Source organism: Nuphar pumila, chromosome 1 (assembly GCF_984573655.1).
Source record: "Nuphar pumila chromosome 1, dmNupPumi1.hap1.1, whole genome shotgun sequence".
In the NCBI taxonomy this organism is placed as follows: domain Eukaryota; kingdom Viridiplantae; phylum Streptophyta; class Magnoliopsida; order Nymphaeales; family Nymphaeaceae; genus Nuphar; species Nuphar pumila.
In genome coordinates this window covers 108618963-108644828 of record NC_143249.1, presented here as the reverse complement: position 1 = coordinate 108644828, position 25866 = coordinate 108618963, and positions in this window count along the sequence as shown.

Genomic DNA, 25866 nt, shown 5'->3' with positions numbered 1-25866 from the left:
TAGGTCCCCTATTTATAGATTTTTTTTTTTGGATTTGTTTAGGAAGAGTTTTGATTTTCTTGGACTCTTTTTAATTGTTTTTGATAAACCACATGGGGAGGATGAATTTTTTGGAGAATTCTAACCTAAATGGACTCTAACTAATCCCTAATTAACACCTAATTAAACCCTAGAAAGTCCAAATGTGGCACCACCTAGTATGGACCCACATTTGGTTTTTAAAACTTGAATTTAAAACCTTTAAAAACCAATGGTTTAAAACTTAAATTAAATAGATTTTTAAAATTGATTTTGACTCTTGACTTTCCTAATTAAGCCTCTAACTAACCTAAGACTACTAATTAGACCTCTAACTGACCTAAAAACCCCAAATGTGGCGCCATTTGGGTTTTTCAAAAACCTAATTTTTTTAAAACTTTAAAATCAAAGTTAGAAACTAGAGTGAAGATAGGGGTTTTTAAAATTAAATTTTGACTCACCTAGACATCTAACCTAAGTAGGACCTAGTCTAATCCTGACTTTTACAAATGTGGCGCCACCTTGAGTGGGCCCCACTTGAATTTTCAAAAACAATTTTAAAGCTTGAAATTGAGAGAATTTTCAAAAGAGATTCAAAAGTAGACTTGAAATTAAAAGTTTTGAAATGACATAGAGTTCCAACTGGGTCAGAACTCTTCTGGATATGGCGCCAACTGAGTGGACCCCACATCAGAGTTTTAAAAATTTGAAATAAATACTGAAAATGGCTTTGAAAAGGGGATAAAATCAATAGTTGAAATTCAAAGTTTTGAAAGTAGAGTCTCAAGCGAACTGGAACTCCGGGTTAGAGTCTTGGATTTTTAGGACTCTGTGATTTTGGTTTTTAAAAGCCAAATGAAGGAGTTTTTAAAAAGATTTAATCGAAAATGGTAAAACAAGTTAGAAAATACAGTCAGGGTTAGACTCCTAACTCAATGAGAACTCTGAAATAGAGTCCTGAATTAACTGGACTCTACAAAATGACCTAATTTTTGAAAAACAAATGAAAATAAATGAAAATAGAAGTAAAAACAGACTCTAGAACAAACTCCTGACTGGGTTAGGACTCTGGGACAGAGTCCTGATCAGACTGAAACTCTAGATTTTTTTGGTATTTTCTGAAAAACAGTTGAAAGAACTTGTGAAAATAGCGAAAACAATAATAAATATTGGAATAAAACAGAGTTCTGATTCAACTGAGACTCTGGGGACAGAGTCCTAATTGAACTAGGACTCTCAGATTTTTGGATTTTCTGAGAAAACAAATGAGAGAATTTTGAAAAACAGTTAGAAACAAGATGAAGTTGAAGTTTTGGTTCAGAGTCCTGATCTAATTAGGACTCTAAGAAAGAGTCTTGATTCGATCAGAACTCTAAAAATTTTAGTTAAGATAAGCAAATGATGAAATTTGGGTAAAGCTTTTGAAAACCAATGAAAATGAAGTATAAAAATCAATTTTGGATAGAGTCCTACTTCGATCAGGACTCTGGGGTAGAGTCCTGATTTGATCCGGACTCTGAGATAAAATCTCAGAATTTTGAAATTCTTTGATAAAAGTGTAATAGTTTTGGTAGATTGAAAGATTTCTGAAAGATTCTTTCAAAATTGAAATCAGGATCAGAGTCCTGATCCAACTAGGACTCTCTGAATAGAGTCTTGTTTTGACTAAAACTCTGAGTTTCTGACTCATTTTGAAAGATTTTGAAGGATTTGATTAAAAATGGATAAAATAGCTGTAAAAGATTAGAGTCCCAATCCAATTGAAACTCTGAAGAAGAGTCCTGATCCAACTAGGACTCTAAAATTTTGGCCAAAACAGAAGATTTTAAAAGGTTTTCTTCAAAAATAGGTAAAAAGGTAGTGAAAAGTAGAGTTCTGATCCGACTAGGACTCTGGAAAAAGAGTCTTGATCCAACTAGGAGTCTAAAATTTTTGACAAGTAAAGGAATCCAGAAACGACACCACCTAAATGGGTCTCATCTGAGAATTAAAATCAATTGAAATTGAGTTTGAAATGAATCCAGATTGTTTTTCTGAGAAAATATTTCAAAATATAAAGTCCTGCGGTTGGAAAATGACAGAATGTTGAGTAAAAACCCATGTTTTGAAATTGATTTTTGAAAGAAAAAGTTTTAAAACTCAAATCTGGATTAAATATTTTGAAAACATGAGTGCTGGATCTCGAAAATGAGATGTAATGACATGCAATGCAATGAAATGATATGCTGAATTCATGCAATGATATGCAATGACACAAGAAATGTAGACACTGAACGAGGATAAAATATTGGGGTGTTTACAGGGTAAAATGGGACATTCCTCCTACTTCTCTTCAATATCTTTTATCATGGTTGACAACCTCGCCTAGGTTACAAGGCACATTTCTCCGTTATCATAAAAATGGTAACACAATTATCACAAATCTTGTGATGACCCAATCCCGGGTAATGGGATAATCTCTTAAAATTGTCTACCAAAACCCTTTATTCTTTCCTCAAAAATTATGGTTTGCAAAAAAAGCTTCTCCATACTCTAACCATTCCCGTATTCTGCAGGAAAACTTTGGCATCCCAAGATGGTTCAGACTAGAGCTGGTAAGCAGACTGTGCAACAACCCAGTGACAGCGAGCGAGAAGAAATGAATTCTCCCAGATTATCCAAGAAACACGACTCAGGGGATGAGAGTGATGTTGATCCTGCTATGTACAGAGTTTTTCAAAAAATGATGTAAAAAATGATGGCAGAGCAGGCTAAGGTTGGTCCAAAGAAAGCAGCTGCTAAAAGCAAGATTAAGAAAGAGCCTATGAAAAAGCCTGTCAAGATTAGTAAGCAGAAGATCCAGCGTGACAACACCTCTGAGGACTCGGAGTCAGCAGAAGAAGTCTCTGAAGAAGAAGAACAACTGATTTATATCCCCAAGCATCTGCGATAGCCTAAGAGGGCAGTTGAAGAGCCTGTGCCAGTAAGTAAACCCAAATACGGGCCCCCCGTGGAAGATCCAATTCAAGCATTGACAAAGATAGTCAAGGATCTGCAAATCCGAGACAAAGGGAAAAGATCATATACCAGGCAGAACTTCTATCTCGGATTGGAAGGGGATAACAATCTGGAGAACCTCCCTCGAAAATTCATTAAGTTTGACGGAACCGGCGATTCTAAAGCTCATTTGGCTATGTTTTTCGCAGAATGCGCCAGGTCAAGCGAGGATAACCGTGCCCTTTTCCTCTGTTTTCCCCACAGTTTGGAGGGGATAGCTGCCAAGTGGTATGATGAGCACGTCAATCCCATTGATTTGAGGGATTTTGATAAAGTTGTCAACATGTTTGTTGAGCGCTTTCTGTTCAATACAGAAGCTCTGCCTACGCTCAATCATCTGTGCAACCTCAAGCAAGAGCCCAATGAAAAGGCCAGGGATTTCATCCATAAATGGAGGAGTATTTGTAACAAAATGAGGAATCCCATTTCTGAGGAGCATGCCCTCCAAATCATTCTCAATAACTTCTCTCAGCCTCTAAAAAGCCTCATCTTTCCATACCCGTCCAAATCATTTATTGAATTGACAGAACGAGCAGAATGGCTCGAAATGGGAGTAGAGAATGGAATGTATGAAGGCGTCACTTTGGCCAAGAATGTCCAGGATCCGAAGAAGGCACATTTCACTTATTCAGCCGATGCTCCAGGCGACAATCAGGGCAGTAGCAGCCAGAACAGCAACGACAGTGTCACAGAGCCTGAGCAGAACAGATGTAGAAAAGGAAAGTTCTTCAAGAACAATGATAAGCCTCTCTCAAGCGGTCCTCAACAAAAAGGGGATCTTCAGGAAAAGCCCAAGCACATCAATTAGAGCAAGGATCGAAAATTCACTCCTTTGGACCAGCCTCTAGAAAAGGTCTTGGAATATCTATTGTCCCACGGAATGGTGAAACTTCCCAAAGTTGCAGATCCACCAGTGATCATGGGAAAGTTCAAAGAACAGTTCTATAAGTTCTACAGGGCAATGGGCCATGATACAGAATATTGCTTCGTCCTGAAGCACTTGATTTAAGACTGTATTGACAAAAGCATCCTCATAGAAGATGAAGAGGAAGGCAAAATGGCAATCATGTCTGCCCCATTCCCAAAACATTCCACCGCAGCCATTTCAGAACATTCATTCCTTCCACAAAGCCATATACATCCATGCTCCAGTGAAGACATAAGTCTTCAGCATCAGGTAATGGTTCTACATCAGGATCAACCTACCTCTCAGAAGATGAATATCTTCTCATTTTTGAACCAAATGAATGCATTAGTTGAGAGCGGAAAAACTCAAGTTTTCCCGAAGAGATTCCTTAAGAAAAAAGCCTGCACAGAGGAATCAGAAACCTCTAAGGCAGCAGAAGAGCGGGCCAATAATCTTCAGAAGCCGATTACAGCGCTCTCCAACATTTCCATCTTCGAATTGACTCATGATTCCCCCAAGCATCAAGAAATGTTGGATGATCTGTTGAGAAAGATTAAGGTGAAGCCAGACACTACGTCCGAAGATATGGCACAAATTGTAAATCAGGCGATGACTAACGCGCCGCGCGCCTATCACCTTTTTAGATGAGGACTTGCCAAAGCCTCATTCTTTCCATAACAATGCATTATATATTATGGTAAGAACCAGAGGCATGACTGTCCCGCACGTACTTGTTGATGGAGGTAGCAGCCTCAACATTTGCCCAGAGATGACAACAAAGGCCTTAGGATTGAAAGAAGAAGAATATGTGCCTGATCCTATTACAATTTATGGCTTCGACAATCACGGGCAGACTGCAAAGGGCAAGATCTTTTTGGAAATTTTCATCAATTATTCAGTGCACATAGTCTTATTCCATGTTGTCAACGTGCCGCCAACTTACAATCTTCTGTTGGGACGAACATGGATCCATAATGCCAATGCCGTACCATCAACCCTCCACCAGTGCATAAAATGGTCCAAAGGAGGAATGATTACCACTATCCTGGGAGAAGATCCTGAAGAGAGGCTGCCACAGCCTATGATTCTTCGCCCAACATTTACGGCAGATATTTCAAGCATCCGGAAAGCGGATGAAATCAACCTCAGCGAAAGTTTAGAAATGCTGAAGCTGAAAGATGTCATGGAAGAAGAAAATATGGCAGCAGTAGTCCAATGGCAAGGACCCTGTTTCTTCAAGCTAGGAGGATGTATCAACTACACCTTCTTAAAAGATCATCCTCTATTTCCATAATTTTTCAAAGCAAGAAAAGGATTTGATCTGTTGATACAACATGGATACCAGTCATTCAGAGGCATGGGGAAAAATGAGGACGGCATAGTGGAGCCTATCGTTCCCATTCAGCATGCAGACAGTTCAGGGTTGGGGTTCACCGGCCAAGATTCCAGCAAGAAAACAGTTTTTGTCAGAGGAAACAAGTGAAAAGATGATGCCTTAGTTTTCCTGTTTTCTTCTCTTGTTAATCTTGTAGGGACGACACAGTCCCATCTTTTTTTTTTAAATCTTGTAAATATTTTATTCTCAAATCAATGAACGATCAATCTTCTCTTCATATTTTGAGCATCTATCATTCTTGCTTACATTTTGTCTGTGCCATTATTCTTTGCCTTGTACAAAAAGCTTGTTGTGGCTTGTACTTTCTCTTAAAAACTTTTCTTACATTTTCAGGACCATTAACTCATAAATCGATGAAGAAATTCATTATCAATCCCAAATATTTAAAATTGGCAAGGATTCCTAAGATAAAAGCCAGAGCAGAGGTCAGCCAGACAGCAGAGCAGACTGAAGAGCTAGCAGAGTTTGATTCAACTATCTAAGAATTGCCAGAATTTGCTCATATTCAGAAGCAGGATAAACCATCATCTTTGGTTCAAGATCCAACTGAGGATATCAACATTGGTTCGGAAGATGATCCGAAAATCCTCAAAATCGGTTCAAGTCTAAGTGAAGTTGAAAGAGCAAGACTCATCCAATTCCTTAAGCACCATCAAGAGGTATTTGCCTGGACTTATGAAGATATGCCAGGGCTAGATCCCAAGCTGGTTGAGCATCGACTCAAGTTGAAACCAGATTCCAGACCAATCAAGCAGAAACTGAGGAAGTTAGACCCTTGAATTGAGCAGCAAGTCAAGGAAGGACTTAAAGATTTGTTGAAAGCAGGCTTCATCCGAGCCATTGATTACCCCGATTGGTTGGCAAATATCGTGGCAGTTCCCAAAAAGAACGGAAAAGTTTGGATCTGCATTGATTTCAGGGATCTCAACAAAGCTACCCCGAAGGATGATTATCCGCTTCCCAATATTGATCTTCTGATCGATAGCACAGCGGGGCATGCCATGTTTTCTTTCATGGATGGATATTCAGGCTATAATTAGATCAAGCTGGCCGTTCGTGATCAGTCAAAGACTTCCTTTACCACACCATAGGGAACCTTCTGCTACATCGTTATGCCGTTTGGGCTCAAAAATGCCAGGGCAACCTATCAGAGGGCAATGACCGTTATTTTCCATGACCAAATGCATAAGAATATGGATGCATATGTGGATGACATTCTGGTCAAGTCTAAAGAAGAAGAGGATCACCTTGATGCTCTAGGTCAAGTTTTTGAAAGACTCATTCTTTATAAGTTGAGACTTAATCCTCAGAAATGTATTTTTGGGGTAGAGTCTGGCAAATTGCTCGGCTTTATAATCAGCAAAAGAAGAATAAAGGTGGATCCAGCTAAAGCAAAAGCCATTATTGACATGCGCCTCCAACTAATCTAAGGAAACTGCGAAGCCTTTAAGGGCGTATTCAGTATATTCGCAGATTCATTTCCAACTTAGCTATGAGGTGTGAACCTTTCAATCATTTGCTAAGAAAAGGTGTAAAATTTGAATGGGGATCGGAATGCCAACTCTCATTTGAGCGCATCAAGCAGTATCTCCTTAACCCACCAGTTTTGAAGCCTCCAAAATTGGGAAAGCCTCTCTTACTATATATTTCCGTCAATCAGAATGCCTGTGGTGGATTCCTCGCACAGTATGAAGAAGGCAGCCTGATAGAGCACGTCATCTACTATGTGAGCAAAACTTTCATTGATTATGAAAAGAAGTATTCTCAAATGGAGAAAACTTGTCTAGCTCTGGTTTGGATGTGCCAGAAATTGAGACATTACTTGTTGGCATCTGAAATTAAATTCCTATCAAAGCTTAATCCTCTCAGATATATTCTTGAACAACCATTTCTCACTAGACGGATTGCAAAGTGGTAGGTCCTTCTTATGCAATATGACTTAAAGTATGTTTCTCAAAAGACAATTAAAGTCCAAGCGATCGCAGATCAGTTGGCAGATTTTCCTTTGACAGAAGAAATTAAAGCAGAGGATGATTGTAAAACCCATGAATTTTAAAGAATTTTCAATGAAATAAAAATGTGTGTTTACGTGAGATAATATGGTTTATGAGATATTCAATGTGATTTTGAGGCTTGCGGGCCAGTCGAGCCAACCCAATAACGAATACTGGAAAGGGTACTTGGATCCGGACTTTGACGAGATCCGATGATCCGACCCGGTTCATGAGGCCAAGTAAGGAAACCCGATGGTTTCGGGATGATAGCGTGAGATCCAAAACACAATTAGAGTAAGCGAGTGCAAGTTTAGACCAAACGGGTGAAAAATCCATGTGAAAACGAAAGAAATCCATCAACAAGGAAAAACGTCCCAATATGAAATAAAAAGAATATTTTTGCAAAAGTAAACACCAAGTGATGGTGTGGTGTTGTGGTAGGACACACGGTGTGTGATACCACCACCCAAGTTCAAAAACCCCTGTGCACAATTTATTTTTTTTTCACAAGAAAGTGATGATTTCTACCTTGGTGAAAAGGGTAAAAACGTGGGATTAAGTTAAGCCTAAATTTTTGGCTTTTTCATCTAGCTCTACCAAGGATTGAGGAGAATCCCATGCATCATGGGATGAGGGGTACCACAATAAGGGAAAAAAAGAGTGGAAGTTAAAAAAAAAAAATGACACATGGAGTAAAGGGCCAAAATCAGAAGAGATGCTATCCCAACAAAAATCGTGGGATTTGGAGGAGATTTATGAGGTTGGAGTTTTGAAACTCCACCTAAGAAAGAGGAGACAAATCAAGGAGTTTTTTTTTTTTAGAAATCGTGAAACACGATTTTCTATCTCTCTCTCTCTCTCTCTCTCTCTCTCTCTCTCTCTCTCTCTCTCTCTCTTGGGTGATCAGACCTCCATAGTTGGTGGTGGAGTTTTCTATTGCTGCACGACTGGACTTCCATTGGCAAACGTAGTGTGCTACTCCAACGAAGGAAGAAGCGTTTCTTCGTTCGCTTGACGCTCCAACAAGAGGTAAGAAGCATTGCTATTTGTATGTAAGTGGTTGATGCCTTATTGCACATCTATGTTGCAATATCATGGAGTTTACGCGACAAGCACCACCTATATGTAGGTGCGTTTAGGGCCTCGAAACCGAGGTGGTACGAGCTGAAACACCTAGTCGCCAATATGTTAATATGTAGTGGTTCAGCCAATGGTTCTCACCCTTGGCCAACGTTGGGGCACTGTGGTGTTCTTAGTAAGGGCATTATGTTCCTATGTGTATGCCTGGTGATGTGTAGTACTCATATCAAAACCTATAGTTCGAATCTATGTAGGGAAATGCATATATTTTTGGTGTGGGCGTTAGCCATGACGGATTCAAGATCGAAACAAAATAAAGTAGGCGAATGGCATGGAACCTTAAGTATCTCGGATTATTATTCATGAAATTATTGTTTGGTTGTATTTTCTTGTTCAATACACCTTTCATACTTTGTAGATTAAATGGTGTTAATCAAGTCTGAAGTTATGTATACGTGATTGCTATTTCACATCATGGTAAAATAAAGATATATCATTCCTATTGGGTAATTCGATTGGATTTGATGTTTTTGAGTGTGAAATGCACTCATATTTATAGTTGAAAGATCCCATATATTGAGGATGAAAGGGGTGGCAAAACAGTCCATTTAGAATGATCAAAATGTTTGAAAAATAAAAAGATACACCCTTTTAAAAGTTACAGAAAAACGACAAAATTAGTCGACTGGAACAATAGTTAGTCGATTGATAATATGTTCAGTCGATTGATAAAACCTTCAGTCGACTGCTGCTAAAATTTCCAGGAAACAGACATTCTGTTTAGTCGACTGATAAAACCTTCAGTCGACTCATGCTAAATTTTTTCCAGAAAACAGATATTCTGATCAGTCGACTGATAAACCCTTCAGTAGACTGCTGCTAAATTTTTTCCAGAAAACAGATATTCTGATCAGTCGACTGATGCTAAAATTTCCAGAAGATTGATATTCTGTTCAGTCGACTGATAAAACCTTCAGTCGACTGCTGCTAAATTTTCCAGAAAACAGACATTCTGTCTGGTCGACTGATAAAACTTTTGGTCAACTAACTTTATGATCAGTCGACTGATAAACCCTTCAGTTGACTGCTGCTAAGTTTTCCAGAAAACAAACATTCTGTCCGGTCGACTGATAAAACTTTCGGTCGACTAATTTTATAAAAAATAACATTTTGCTTAGAAGATTTGAAGCAAAAAGGTTGGTCGACCGGTGAGTCTATTGGTCGACTAATAAACCTGAAAAATTAAGTAAAGAGTTTTCTAAAATGATTTCATGAAGGGTTCTTTTAGAAAAGTTCTCCTAAAGACTTTTTAGGTGAAATGCAATTGAAATATCTATGAAGGGAATAGTTTTGATGGTAAACTAAATATGTGATTCACATATGAACTTTAGGATTATGTCCAATACATGGAACACACATGGTACAAATACTTGCACAACGAAGATCATTTCTTGTTAGGACAATATAAGTGTTAAAAAATGAACATGTGGTTTTGCTAAATGTTGGGAGTGCCAAACAAGCACTTAAGAAATGATAAAGTTCGATAATGCCATGTTGCGGCGTAACCAGTGGGGGTATGAAACGTATACTCGAACTCATAAACAAATCTTAAAATGCTGAATGTATAAGTACTCGACACAAAGTTGAACCAGAATTCTGAGAAATTATGGTTGCCGCCTATTGGGCTTCTAGTGAGTAATGTGCATACACTAAGATCACCCCGAATGTGGGTTGGGATTTTGGAAAACCCCTGTGGTGCAATGACTTGCACATAAGAATAAATAAAATATGCATACATAACCTAAATATGGGATTCTGAGTATACCTGAAAGATGGTGTATGTTACTGGTTTCCCAGGGTTCTGGGTACATCTGAAAGACGATGTATGTTACTAGACCCAAACAAACAAGAATGAAAATTATGCACATATATAATAATTATGTGATTCTGGGTATACCTGAAAGATGGTGTATGTTACTGGTTTTCCCAGGGTTCTGGGTACATCTGAAAGACGATGTATGTTACTAGACCCAAACAAACAAGAATGAAAATTATGCACATATATAATAATTATGGGATTCTGGGTATACCTGAAAGATGGTATATGTTACTAGTTTTCCCTAGGTTCTGGGTACACTTAAAAGTCGGTGTATGTTACCGGACCCCTCGTGGTGTGATGATTCGCACGTGATTATAAAGATGTTAAATGATAACATAAACATAAAACCTTCGAGACTCTGGGTATAACTGAAAGACGGTATATGTTACCAGATTTTTCGGGCTCTGGGTACACCTGAAAGATGGTGTATGTTACTGGACCCATGGTCTACCTTGGAGAGGGTAGGTGGTACGAACTTCGTGGACGTTCGTGTTTTCGTGAGAGTTAGGCGTCTCACCGTATGGTCTTGGTCCGCTACGAGGTCTATGCCTGTGCGTACCCACAGGGTAAGAGTAAGTTAAGCATTAGATAATTTAAGTTGACTGGAAACTTATCTCTAAAGAATTATATAGTGTTGAATTGGCTTTAGTGAAACTTGTGGAATCTATAGCTTGTACTAATGTAGATGAATATACCTTTAGTTCAGTCATCTTTTGCACTGTATCATGAATTAGAAATCATAATTATCTTCTTAGAATGATATAAACTTTCATGCTAGTTATATCTGTAGTTGTTGTACATATTTGTACACAGGACACTGAGCACCACATATAAATACATTGCTTCTTACGCAGACAAGGTAGTCTGACCCTTCTGCTTTAAATGTTTTTCAGGCAACACATAAATGGAGCATCTTGGCGTCGCATTTGAAAGTAGTCAAGAGATCTCAGATTTTCAGTGTTTTTTGTTTGAACTCTGATTAGTAGATTTACATTTTTGTTATGAGATGTACTTAATGTCATTAATGTTTCAATTAATGAATGGTATGTTTTTGGTACTTCTCTGTTTTTACCATGTAATGTACCCGACTTGTGTTTTTCGCACTTCCGCTATTTCAAAAAAAAAAATTACTCCAAAATTTTCACTATAATAAGTTGGGGCGTTACAGCTTTGGTATCAGAGCAGGACTGAAAAATCTGAGATCTTGGCTCTTCCAGCGACCGCGATGGCTCTGTAAATATATAGAAATGTGGTTTTCTTAATGTAGCGATAAAAACATATAATTGCATATTATATTTTCATGAAGTTATAACTAAGGTTAGAATGGCCTTTTACTTCCCAAACGAATGGCTTGGGTAAACCGTTGCAATGATTTATGGAGATGCTACATAACCTGGCCGAAGTGGTAGGCCGACAGACTGCTGCAATACAGCTGATGGGCGACAAATTACATCATGTGAACCATTAGAGGATACATAGAAGATGAGTGCCACTTAAAGTACGGTATAAATTTTTCTGGATGAGAAACGTGAATGCGCTTGAAGGCGTAGCTTCCCAAGTTAGTCTCGTGTCAACTCCTGCGAGAGTTGAAGTTCTGGAGCGAAACCCAGGGACTGCTTGTGTATTTTACCTTCTCGAAAATGATTGGTGAATCGTAACGAATATCAAAATTATTATCCCAATCGCATTGGAAACGATGATTTTGTTGATAAGAGTCATCGGATGAGGCTCTAAGTTAATGTTTTTCCTTTTTCCAACTTCGTTGGAGATGTTAGTGACTCTATCATTGATGAGGGGTACTTTCCCGAATAATCTTTCAGACAGAAAGTGAAAGCCTTGTCTGTACCCGTTAAACCTTTGAGTTCCTAGTTGGAGGATGTTGTAGATCCCCAGTTGTTCTTGGTGATGAGAACGTAAATGATGTTATATGCTTAGCAAATGGCTTCTGGGTTGCCGATGATGGCAATCGACTCCAGAGAGGGTCATAGTTGGGGAGTACATAACACCAGACTTCTGGGTGTTATGGTTTTTGAAAGAGCGTTGTGGGAATTCTTGTTTCCCAACCACAGTTGAAAGGGATTGTGGTGAGTTGAGTTGGCTCAGGTGGTGATTCCAGGTAATGCCAACGTTGTCATTAGGGTGGTAATGCTCTAATGATGTCATTAGAGTGGTGATTCTCTAATGAAGGTTGCTGGAGTGGTGATTCTTCAGCGATGCCGTTAGAGTAGTGATTCTCTAACGATGCCGCTAGGGTGGTGATTCCCTAACGATGCCATTAGAGTGGTGATTCTCTAATGAAGGTTGTTGGAGTGGTGATTCTCCAGCAATGCCGTTAGAGTGGTGATTCTCTAACGATGCCGCTAGGGTGGTGATTCCCTAACGATGCCATTAGAGTGGTGATTCTCTAATGAAGGTTTTTGGAGTGGTGATTCTCCGACAATGCCGTTAGAGTGGTGATTCTCTAACGATGCCGTTAGGGTGGTGATTCCCTAACGATGCCATTAGAGTGGTGTTTCTCTAATGAAGGTTGTTGGAGTGGTGATTCTCCGGCAATGTCGTTAGAGTGGTGATTCTCTAACGATGTCGTTAGGGTGGTGATTCCCTAACGATGCCATTAGAGTGGTGATTCTCTAATGAAGGTTGTTGGAGTGGTGATTCTCTGACAATGCCATTAGAGTGGTGATTCTCTAACGATGCCGTTAGGGTGGTGATTCCCTAACGATGCTATTAGAGTGGTGATTCTCTAATGAAGGTTGTTGGAGTGGTGATTCTCCAACAATGCCGTTAGAGTGGTGATTCTCTAACGATGCCGCTAAGGTGGTGATTCCCTAACGATGCCATTAGAGTAGTGATTCTCTAATGAAGGTTGTTGGAGTGGTGATTCTTCGGCAATGCCGTTAGAGTGGTGATTCTCTAACGATGCCGTTAGGGTGGTGATTCCTTAACGATGCCATTAGAGTGGTGATTGTCTAATGAAGGTTGTTGGAGTGGTGATTCTTCAGCAATGTCGTTAGGGTGGTGATTCTCTAACGATGCCATTAGAGTGGTGATTCCCTAATGAGGGTGTTGAAGTGGTGATTCTTCAACAATATTGTTAGAGTGGTGATTCTCTAACAATGTCATTAGAATGATGATTCTCTAATGAAGTGGTGATTCTTCAACAATGCCATTAGAATGATGATCTTCTAACAATGTCATTCGAGTGATGACTCTTTCTTTATGATATTGGAGTGGTAATTCTCCGGATAGTGTATTAGAGCGGAAGTTCTCTAACGTGAGTCGTCTAGAATGGTGATTTTCTGACGATAGCGGCCTTATGCGGTGTCGCTTGAGGTCGTTCCAAGAATATATGTATAAAATGAGTTATTGCACCAATAAATTTTATTATGGCACTGTTTGAATTGTGTATCGTACATTTGAGAACTATGAAAGATTGCTAAGGGTATTACTTAGCAAGCATAATTGTGTAACCTAACGATTAACTATTATTATGCTTCTGTCCTGATAGATGGCATGGGAGGCCAGGTGCAACGACATCATGGACACTATGAACAACCTTGCGGAGGTTGTGCAACAGCAGGTGGTTGTAATGCAACAAGTGGGTGCAAACCTTCAACAGGTGGCCCAAGATAGGCAGAATATAGGTGCAGTCACTTACAAGCGCTTTATGGAAATGGATCCTCTTGTTTTTAAGGGCAAGACGGATCCTAAAGCGGTTGAGACGTGGATACGTGAGATTGAACGTATTTTTCATGTTTTGAATGTTCCAGAGGAACAAAAGGTGAACTTTGGTACTTATCGTTTGAAGGACCACGCTGAGAAGTGGTGGGATACAATCTATGCGGTCAAGTTCCAGAATGAAAAGGTTACTTGGGACGAGTTTATTGCGGTTTTTAACTCTGCATATTTCCCTAAGCATGAACGTAGTAAGAAGATGCAAGAATTTTTAGACCTACAACAAGGGGCAACAACACTGGCGGATTATATCACTAAGTTTCGTTGTCTGGAACGATAATGCCCAAGTGTATACACCATGGAAGAGGATCGAGCAATGAAGTTTGCTCGTGGATTGAAGCCAGCTTTGAGAACCAAGGTGTTCACCCGAGGGCCAAAATCACTCGATAAGGCCATCGAAGTAGCGACCCTATTGGAAGAAGACTGGGTCAAAGAGCAAAAGAACCAATGGAATAAACCCGAGCAACAGATCAAGGTTTATGTGATTAGTAATGAGAAAAATCCTAGTGAAAGGGAGTTCACACCACCTATAAAAAAGAGAATGCAGCAGGAAGGCTACCCGAACCGCCAACAACAAAGGAAATCACAACAACCAAAGGTTCAACAAATTTGTCGACGGTGCGATAAGGATCATCTCTTCGGAGTTTGCCCTCTCTATAATGGCAAGTGTTTCAAATGTGAGCAACCAGGACATATTGCTAAGTTTTGCCAGAAGAAGTCTACTGAAAATTTAGTTTAAGCTGATTCGACTCCATTGAAAGAAAAGACGTGCCAATAAGTAAGAAATACCATAACCTTTTTGTCGAGTGATGTTTGTGATTTCGCGGACGAAATCCTTTTTAAGGAGGGTAGGATGTAAAACCCATGAATTTTAAAGAATTTTCAATGAAATAAAAATGTGTGTTTACGTGAGATAATATGATTTATGAGATATTCAATGTGATTTTGAGGCTTGCGGGCCAGTCGAGCGAACCCAATAACGAATACTGGAAAGGGTACTTGGATCCGGACTTTGACGAGATCCGATGATCCGACCCGGTTCACGAGGCCAAGTAAGGAAACCCGATGGTTTCGGGATGATAGCGTGAGATCCGAAACACAATTAGAGTAAGCGAGTGCAAGTTTAGACCAAACGGGTGAAAAATCCATATGAAAACGAAAGAAATCCATCAACAGGGAAAAACGTCCCAATATGAAATAAAAAGAATATTTTTGCAAAAGTAAACACCAAGTGATGGTGTGGTGTTGTGGTAAGACACACGGTGTGTGATACCACCACCCAAGTTCAAAACCCCCTGTGCACAAATTATTTTTTTTCACAAGAAAGTGATGATTTCTACCTTGGTGAAAAGGGTAAAAACGTGGGATTAAGTTAAGCCTAATTTTTTGGCTTTTTCATCTAGCTCTACCAAGGATTGAGGAGAATCCCATGCATCATGGGATGAGGGGTACCACAATAAGGGAAAAAAAGAGTGGAAGTTAAAAAAAAAATGACACATGGAGTAAAGGGCCAAAATCGGAAGAGATGCTATCCCAACAAAAATCATGGGATTTGGAGGAGATTTATGAGGTTGGAGTTTTGAAACTCCACCTAAGAAAGAGGAGACAAATCAAGAAGTTTTTTTTTTTTTTAGAAACCGTGAAACACGATTTTCTATATCTCTCTCTCTCTTTCTATCTCTCTCTTGGGTGATCAGACCTCCATAGTTGGTGGTGGAGTTTTCTATTGCTGCACGACTGGACTTCCATTGGCAAACGTAGTGTGCTACTCCAACGAAGGAAGAAGCGTTGCTTCGTTCGCTTGACGCTCCAACAAGAGGTAAGAAGCATTGCTATTTGTATGTAAGTGGTTGATGCCTTGTTGCACATCTATGTTGCAATATCATGGAGTTTACGCGACAAGCACCGCCTATATGTAGGTGCATTTAGGGCCTCGAAACCAAGGTGGTACAAGCTGAAACACCTACTCGCCAATATGTTAATATGTAGTGGTTCAGCCAATGGTTCTCACCCTTGGCCAACGTTGGGGCACTGTGGTGTTCTTAGTAAGGGCATTATGTTCCTATGTGTATGCCTGGTGATGTGTAGTACTCATATCAAAACCTACAGTTCGAATCTATATAGGGAAATACATATATTTTTGGTGTGGGCGTTAGCCATGACGGATTCAATCGAAACAAAATAAAGTAGGCGAATGGCGTGGAACCTTAAGTATCTCGGATTATTATTCATGAAATTATTGTTTGGTTGTATTTTCTTGTTCAATACACCTTTCATACTTTGTAGATTGAATGATGTTAATCAAGTCTAAAGTTATGTATACGTGATTGCTATTTCACATCATGGTAAAATAATGATATATGATTCCTATTGGGTAATTCGATTGGATTTGATGTTTTTGAGTGTGAAATGCACTCATATTTATAGTTGAAAGATCCCATACATTGAGGATGAAAGGGGTGGCAAAATAGTCCATTTAGAATGATCAAAATGTTTGAAAAATAAAAAGATACACCCTTTTAAAAGTTACAGAAAAATGGCAAAATTAGTCGACTGGAACAATAGTTAGTCGACTGATAATATGTTCAGTTGACTGCTGCTAAAATTTTCAGGAAACAGACATTCTGTTCAGTCGACTGATAAAACCTTCAGTCGACTGATGCTAAATTTTTTCCAGAAAACAGATATTCTGATCAGTCGACTGATAAACCCTTCAGTCGACTGCTGCTAAATTTTTTCCAGAAAACAGATATTCTGATCAGTCGACTGATAAAACCTTCAGTCGACTGCTGCTAAATTTTCCAGAAAACAGACATTCTGTCCGGTCGACTGATAAAACTTTCGGTCAACTAATTTTATGATCAGTCGACTGATAAACCCTTCAGTTGATTGCTGCTAAGTTTTTCGTTAAACAAACATTCTGTCCGGTCGACTGATAAAACTTTCGGTCGACTAATTTTATAAAAAATAACGTTTTGCTTAGAAGATTTGAAACAAAAAGGTTGGTCGACCGGTGAGTCTATTGGTCGACTAATAAACCTGAAAAATTAAGTAAAGAGTTTTCTAAAATGATTTCATGAAGGGTTCTTTTAGAAAAGTTCTCCTAAAGACTTTTTAGGTGAAATGCAATTGAAATATCTATGAAGGGAATAGTTTTGATGGTAAACTAAATATGTGATTCACATATGGACTTTAGGATTATGTCCAATACATGGAACACACATGGTACAGATACTTGCACAATGAAGATCATTTCTTGTTAGGACAATATAAGTGTTCAAAATTGAACATGTGGTTTCGCTAAATGTTGGGAGTGCCAAACAAGCACTTAAGAAATGATAAAGTTAGATAATGCCATGTTGCGGCGTAACCAGTGGGGGTATGAAACGTACACTCGAACTCATAAACAAATCTTAAAATGCTGAATGTATAAGTACTCGACACAAAGTTGAACCAGAATTCTGAGAAATTATGGTTGCCGCCTATTGGGCTTCTAGTGAGTAATGTGCATACACTAAGATCACCCCGAATGTGGGTTGGGATTTTGGAAAACCCCTGTGGTGCAATGACTTGCACATAAGAATAAATAAAATATGCATACATAACCTAAATATGGGATTCTGGGTATACCTGAAAGATGGTGTATGTTACTGGTTTCCCAGGGTTCTGGGTATATCTGAAAGACGATGTATGTTACTAGACCCAAACAAACAAGAATGAAAATTATGCACATATATAATAATTAAGGGATTCTGGGTATACCTGAAAGATGGTGTATGTTACTGGTTTTCCCAGGGTTCTGGGTACATCTGAAAGACGATGTATGTTACTAGACCTAAACAAACAAGAATGAAAATTATGCATATATATAATAATTATGGGATTCTGGGTATACCTGAAAGATGGTATATGTTACTAGTTTTCCCTAGGTTCTGGGTACACTTAAAAGTCGGTGTATGTTACCGGACCCCTCGTGGTGTGATGATTCACACGTGATTATAAAGAAGATGTTAAATGATAACATAAACATAAAACCTTCGAGACTCTGGGTATAACTGAAAGACGGTATATGTTACCAGATTTTTCGGGCTCTGGGTACACCTGAAAGATGGTGTATGTTACTGGACCCATGGTCTACCTTGGAGAGGGTAGGTGGTACGAACTTCGTGGACGTTCGTGTTTTCGTGAGAGTTAGGCGTCTCACCGTATGGTCTTGGTCCGCTACGAGGTCTATGCCTGTGCGTACCCACAGGGTAAGAGTAAGTTAAGCATTAGATAATTTAAGTTGACTGGAAACTTATCTCTAAAGAATTATATAGTGTTGAATTGGCTTTAGTGAAACTTGTGGAATCTATAGCTTGTACTAATGTAGATGAATATACCTTTAGTTCAGTCATCTTTTGCACTGTATCATGAATTAGAAATCATAATTATCTTCTTAGAATGATATAAACTTTCATGCTAGTTATATCTGTAGTTGTTGTACATATTTGTACACAGGACACTGAGCACCACATATAAATACATTGCTTCTTACGCAGACAGGGGAGTCTGACCCTTCTGCTTTAAATGTTTTTCAGACAACGCATAAATGGAGCATCTTGGCGTCGCATTTGGAAGTAGTCAAGAGATCTCAGATTTTCAGTGTTTTTTGTTTGAACTCTGATTAGTAGATTTACATTTTTGTTATAAGATGTACTTAATGTCATTAATGTTTCAATTAATGAATGGTATGTTTTTGGTACTTCTCTGTTTTTACCCTGTAATGTACCCGACTTGTGTTTTTCGCACTTCCGCTATTTCAAAAAAAAAATTTACTCCAAAATTTTCACTATAAAAAGTTGGGGCGTTACAATGATTTTCCTGATGAGCACATCTGCAATATCCAACAGCCCCCAGTTTGGAATCTATTCTTCAATGGATCTAAAAATATGTCTAGCATAGGGATTGGAGTTTTGTTAATCACTCCAGAAAAAGAAATGATCCCTTATTCCCTCAAGCTTGGTTTCCAATGCACTCATAATATGGCCGAGTATGAAACTCTAATACAAGGCCTCAAAATTTTGCAAAGTTTCAATGTCAAGAGAGTGCATGCCTTTGGCGATTCATTACTTGTTGTCAGTCAAGTTAACACTGAATGGCAGGTGAAAGATTCCAAATTGATTCCCTATCAGAAGATCGTCCTAGCTCTTGTGGATAGCTTCGAAGAATTTCAGCTCAACCATATCAGAAGAGAGCACAATCAGATAGTCGATGGTTTAGCCAGCCTGGACTCTATTTTATCCTTCAAAGGCAGCAAATCATGTCATTCTTTTGAAGTTGGCAGACTTGAGCAACCCGCTTTCATTTTAACCATGCAAGTAAACCAGGTCAATCAGAAGGAGAAGCCTTGGTACCAAGATATCAAATTTTTTATTAAAACTAGTGAATTTCCATCAGAAATGCCAAAAAGGGAGCAACATGCAATTCAACGTATGTCTACCCGTTATTTCATTCTTGCCAATGTCCTCCACCGCTGTGGGTTCAATTTTGAGTATTCGAGATGCTTAGACAAAGAAGAAGCTATGGAAATCATCCAAGAGGCACACGAAGGGATTTGTGGTGGCCATGTCGGCTATCAAACCCTTGTCAAGCAGATCGTCCGAGCAGGGTACTACTGGAATACCATGCAGCAGGATTGTCATCGATTTGTGAGGAAGTGCGTCAAGTGCCAAATGCATGCACCTTCCATCCATGCGCCGACCACAAATCTACAATCAGTTGTTTCTCCTTGGCCATTTTCTATGTGGGCGTTCGATGTTGTAGGCCCAATTACCCCTTTTGCTTCCAACGACCACAAATACTTTCTCGCCGCTACAGAGTATTTCACAAAATGGGTTGAAGCTGTTACTCTACGCACAGTAGAAGGCCGCCATGTGGTTTCTTTCATTCACAAGAACATTCTTTACCGCTTTGGCATACCACATGACATTGTCTCAGACAATGGAAGCCATTTCAAAAATGAGAGGATGAAAACATTTTGTTCTAAATTCAAAATTTACCATCATTTCTCAGCTCCCTATTATCCTCAAGAGAACGGCCAAGTAGAAGCCACCAATAAGATTCTGATCCGCATTTTGGAAAGGACTGTGAGGACAGGTCGAGATTGGTATGAGAAAATTCATGATGCACTTTGGGTATACTGAACCACCATTCGGACTCCGACCAATGCCACTCCTTTGGAACTTGTTTACGGACCTGAAGTAGTGTTGCCTCTCCATATCCAGAAGCCCGCTCTCAAATTTGCTTCCCTTATAGAATTGTCACTTGATCAGTATCAACAACAGAGATTGGTGCAGCTGGATCTACTTGATGAAAAAAGGCTCAAGGCAGCGGAGCATGCTCAAGATTATCGTCAGAGGGTAGCTCGACACTATGCCAAGTCCGTCATTGAGAGAAAATTTCGAGTTAACGATTTGGTGCTCAGATCAATGGCTCATCTCAAGCTTCAACCACGGGGCAAGTGGTCACCCAATTGGGAAGGCCTTTATGTGGTTAAGGAAGCACTTCATCGTAATTCTTATCATCTGATTAACGCAGATGGGGTGGAAATGTCAGATCCTGTCAATGCTGCATTTGAAGAAGTTTTATACCTGAAATGTTCATTCTAAAGCCTCTTGTACTCTTTAAATAGCCATTTTCAATAAAAATCTTCTATCAATTCTTACGTCCTTCTCCATGATACTGGAGCATTTTATTTTGATATATAATTGTCTTCAAATACTACTAATTTTTCAAATGATTTTGCAATCTGTAATAATTTCATTCATATGGTTTATCTTCTCAATTTAATCAAATTTTCATCAAATTACTGTCAATATTTGTCAAGTTTTTAAACAATTTTCATCAATCTTATCTTTTATCCACCTTCATCTTTAAAAAGTACCCTTTCAGGATAAGGGATAAACCTAATGCCTTCTTTCAATGAGGTATTTCTTCTATTATTTTCCCTCGTTCAGGATAAGAGGATAAATCCTAAAAGCCGACCACATGCAATTAAACTATGATGGTCCATTAATTCTCTCCAAGAATCTTTACCTTCTAAATTCATTGTGAAAATCTAGCTCATCTTCAAAACCCAGTCCTCGCACTGGTTATTTCTCAAACTTTTTCAAAATCCTATATTAAGATCATTTTCAAAATCCAGTCCTCGCACCGATAACTTTCTACATTCAGTCTTCTGATCAAAGTCTTTCCTTCTACAAAATGCAAGTTCTGACTTAAACTTCCCAAAATTTCATGTATGTCCAAAAGATCCAACACCCGTTGGTCATATATTTCCAAAAGATCCAACACCCGTTGGTCATGTATTTCTAAAAGGTTTCAGCTCTTGCTGGTCATGTATTTCAAACGTTCCAGCTTTTGCTGGTCATGTATTTCAAAGGTTCCAGCTTTTGCTGGTCATGTATTTTAAAGGTTTCAGCTTTTTGCTGGTCATGTATTTCAAAGGTTTCAGCTTTTGCTGGTCATGTATTTCCAAAGGTTCCAGCTTTTGCTGGTTATGTATTTCAAACGTTCCAGCTTTCGCTGGTCATGTATTTCAAAAGGTTCCAGCTCTCGCTGGTCATGTATTTCAAACGTTCCAGCTTTTGCTGGTCATGTATTTCAAAGGTTCCAACTTTTTGCTAGTCATGTATTTCAAAATGTTCCAGCTTTTTGCTGGTCATGTATTTCAAAGGTTCCAGCTTTTTGTTGGTCATGTATTTCAAAGGTTCCAGCTCTTTGCAGGTCAGGTATTTCAAAAGGTTCCAGCTTTTTGCTGGTCATGTATTTCAAAGGATCCAGCTGTTGCTGGTCATGTATTTCAAAAGGATCCAGCTTCTGCTGGTCATGTATTTCAAAGGTTCCATCTTTTGCTGGTCATGTATTTCCAAAATCGAAGATTGCAACTAAAGGTCTCATCAAAATCCATATTGAGTGATTATTTCGCAAAAGGATTCTGAAAAATTATGCCAGTTTGCTAAAAACAGTTGTTGATTCCAATATTCTCATTGCACGAAAAAAATTACCTCAGATTACCTCTAGTATTCTTTCCAAAAAGGTGAAACTTTTGCGAAAAAGAGGTAAAATTCAAATCTTTTCTTGTTGATCAACCAAAAGGATGTAAGAAATGTCCTCGATATGATTTGTGAAAGAAATATTCAATGATGTTGAAAAGCCAGAAGTAAATTGATATTGATCATGGCTATGGCGCATGTTTAAAGACGACTATCTGGCAATCAGGCAGTGGAAATATCCTGAGCTATAAAAAGAATCCACTCAACCCATATCTTCTCATTCGTTTAAAGTTACAATCAAATATCTGCAAAAGGGATCTCTCAATTATCGTTAAGATGAAGACGAATATGCGAGCTAGACCCCTGGGGCCAAAGAAGATTTGGATCATCTTCGAGATGAAGGAGTTTGTGAAGGATCCTTCCAGGGAAAGTTCAGATCACCGTCAAGATGAAGGTGAGTGTGATGAACCTACCGACAAACCCTAAATGATATTTGATTTCTGCTATCATTTAAAGACCTTTTGAGCCAATACCTCCAATAGAATTCTTGAGATAAAAGAAGGATCGGAACATCTCCAAGATGAAGAAGTTTGTGATGTGCCCTTTCCCGAAAAAGAGAGAAAAGTCAGGACATCTCCAAAATAAAGGATGATGTAAAAGCCCGAAAAGCCCAATGACTCAAAAAGAGTGCAAAAAGATTATCATGGGAAAACGCCTAGATATCAAACTACCGAAATTGCCAGAAGTCATCTTTTCTTATGCAAAATTCTTTTATCAATATCTTTTCACTACTTGCTTTTATGAAATTAAGAATATTTCTTCTCTTCTCACATCACGAAAATGGATAGCTTTCTTGAAGAAAATCATCAGCGCTAAAATTTTGAATTTGACTCTTTAGACCGAGAAGTTAACCTCGTTGGAGGAAATACTCTAGGTAAAAGGGGGAATATCTTTTGCACATACGTGCACATTTTCAAGCGTTTGAATCAATTATAATTTTATCTCATTGGCAAAATTTTCTAGCTATTCCAAGAATGAAATAAATTTCAATATCCATTTTGATGCAACCTAATGTTGTTTATATCTTCCAAGAAGAGTTGCCTCATTCAAAAGAAGCATCTCTTCTCGTCCCATCACGGTTTTCTCATTTAAGAAATTCTGTATGGTTGTACCCACTCAGGTTAAGGGTCAAACCTGTATTTTCTGTGAGAGGTCATTGATTTCAAAAGCTATTTCAGTCTCAGCAATGAGACACCAAAAATCATCTTTTTTTCCAAGCTTTAGGGAACCCCATCTTCTTCCTTTCGCAAACCCCTTTCGGATTTGTTCGTCCAAACTCCGAATGTCCCATTATGGTTTTTTTCATTCAAGGATTGCATTTGGTCATCCCCTTTCAGGTTACGGGTTAAGCCTGAACCTCGTTCCACGAGGTATCTTCCTTTTTCAGGTTTGGGTTAAACCTGAGTCTTGTTCCCTACAAAATTCCTCGTTTTGACAAGATGTTTTCTTTCAGTCCCATCGAGGAATCCATACTTTGTATATCCATCCAGGATAGGATTTTACTTGAGCTTCATCTCACAAGGCATTTTTCAAAAATGTCCCATCAAGGTCTTCATGCATTCCTTTCCTCATTTCAATACATCTTGATATATTTTCGTCCCATCCAGGTTAAGGGCTAAACCTGAATCATCCCAAAAGCATATCTTGTCTCATCTATGAGACTTGATCAAAATTGTCATTTTTACCATTTCGGGATTTTCACCCAAATTCCCATCACGATTTCCTCATTTCTATTATTCAGTCATAACATTTTCGAGGATTTCGTCCTCCAGGTGCATTCAGGATAAGGTTTTCAGCCTGAGAAACCATGTTTCCAAAATAATTCTTTCACACCCAGTTCAGATCTGCTGACTGGGGCATTTTCAAAATTTGGAGTGTTATCTTTGCCACTAAGCTCGGCTTTCAACCGGCTTAGTAGCAAAGAGGGGCATCTGTGAACATCCCAAATTTTTCAAAGTTTTTTAAAAATGACCTTTTTTCCCCTGATTCCATCTTCTGAGAAAATCAAAGCTAAATTTCAGTTATTCTTCAGACTTTCTGGATTAAATTCCATTCAAACTCGATTTCGGATCCGAACCCAGTATCAAAACCCAAATTTGAGCCTCGTTATCTAAATTTTCAAATAAAAAAAAAATACAAAAAATAAATTTTGAAAGGCTCAGACAACCCATTTGGTATCCTGTTGGATCCACATCTCTGTATTTCTCGATTCGAGGTTTTAAACCTCGAATATTTCCTCAAAACCCGGATATAAACTCGCTTTTTGAAGAATTTTTCAGAGAAATAGCTTTGAATTATTAAGAAAACCCTCATTTGTAAATATTTTGCAAAAAGACAAAAAAATTAGTTTTAAATCTTTATTTCCTCGTAAATCTTAGGATCTTATTTTAAAAATACAAAAATATAGAAAAACAACAAAAAAACCAAAAAAATTGAAAAAACTACGAGAAAAACAAATGGTTTTAAGCTTTTTAAAGTTAATTTTGCTAAAAACCTCATTTTAAACCATTTTATAAAAAGTTTTTTTTAAAGGGACCTCCCTTTTGAAAAAAGAGGAAAATTTACAACGGCTCGTTCCCGTACATTTCCCGCTCTAGAAACCTCCATCGAACTCCATTGCAAGGGGGGGGGGGGGGGGAGGGGGGCTCTCCACCTTCAATCCTCAAAAGCCTTCTCCCCTCTTCACCCTCCGATCGACCGCTCTCACCTCAGCCCTTCGATCCATTAAACTGTTTTCCTTCTCGATCCTTCTCCTCTGATTTATATAAACAAACACCGGAAGAAGGGTGGGGATGGATTTATGTTTTTGCGCTATTACTACTTTGGATCCATTATTAGCAGCATCCAGTCGCCTCTTCCTTCCTCCGATTTTTCCCCTGCAAGAGCTGAAAGAAAAACTCTCTTTCTTCTTCTTCTTCATTTTTTTTTTCCCTGTTCCTTTCCCTAAGCAACTGAGGATCGGCTACCATTCAAGAGGCGTCTCCCCCTCTTTTTTAGTCAAAACCCTGCGATCAGCAGAACCATAAGCAAAGAGACGGGAAGAAAGATCGTTCGATCAACCAAAACTGTAAGTGACCGTCTCTATTTCTTTCTTTCCATCCTTTTTCCCCTTTTCTTTTGTGTGACCTGATCGTAAGCCTCATGCGTGGTGCTGGGCTACATAACTGCAGCATCGGTCCATACACGGCAATATCAATGGAATTTCATATTCCAATATATTTTTTATTTTATTTATTATTCGGTATGTTTGGTTTTGATTTCCAATTTTAATAGACTTTTTATTTCCTTCTATTATGCTCTCTTCCCTCTGTGTTAATTCTGACGAGCTTATTTTGACAGTACACTTCAAGTTATCATCTATATATTAATGTTCCCCATAGTATCATCCCATTGTGATTCTGCATCTTTATTTCCCTGTTATGTTCGATTTTGCCTGGATTTCTTCTCCTTGATTCTTTGTTTCATTTAAACTTCTGTTTTCCCCGATGTTATTCCAGGCAAATTTAAGTTATTTGAGCAACAAGGATTTATATCCTTTCTTTTGATTTTCTCGGTTAATAGCATTTGAAGCAAATAACCAGGGTATTGGATGGGCTCAATTTTCCTGATTATACCTACATTGCATTTGATGGACGAAAAGGGATGAAACCTTTATGGTTTTCAGCATGGTCATAAACAGTTAGTATTCAGGTTATTACCTGATTATGTACACATGGTTTTTCTTC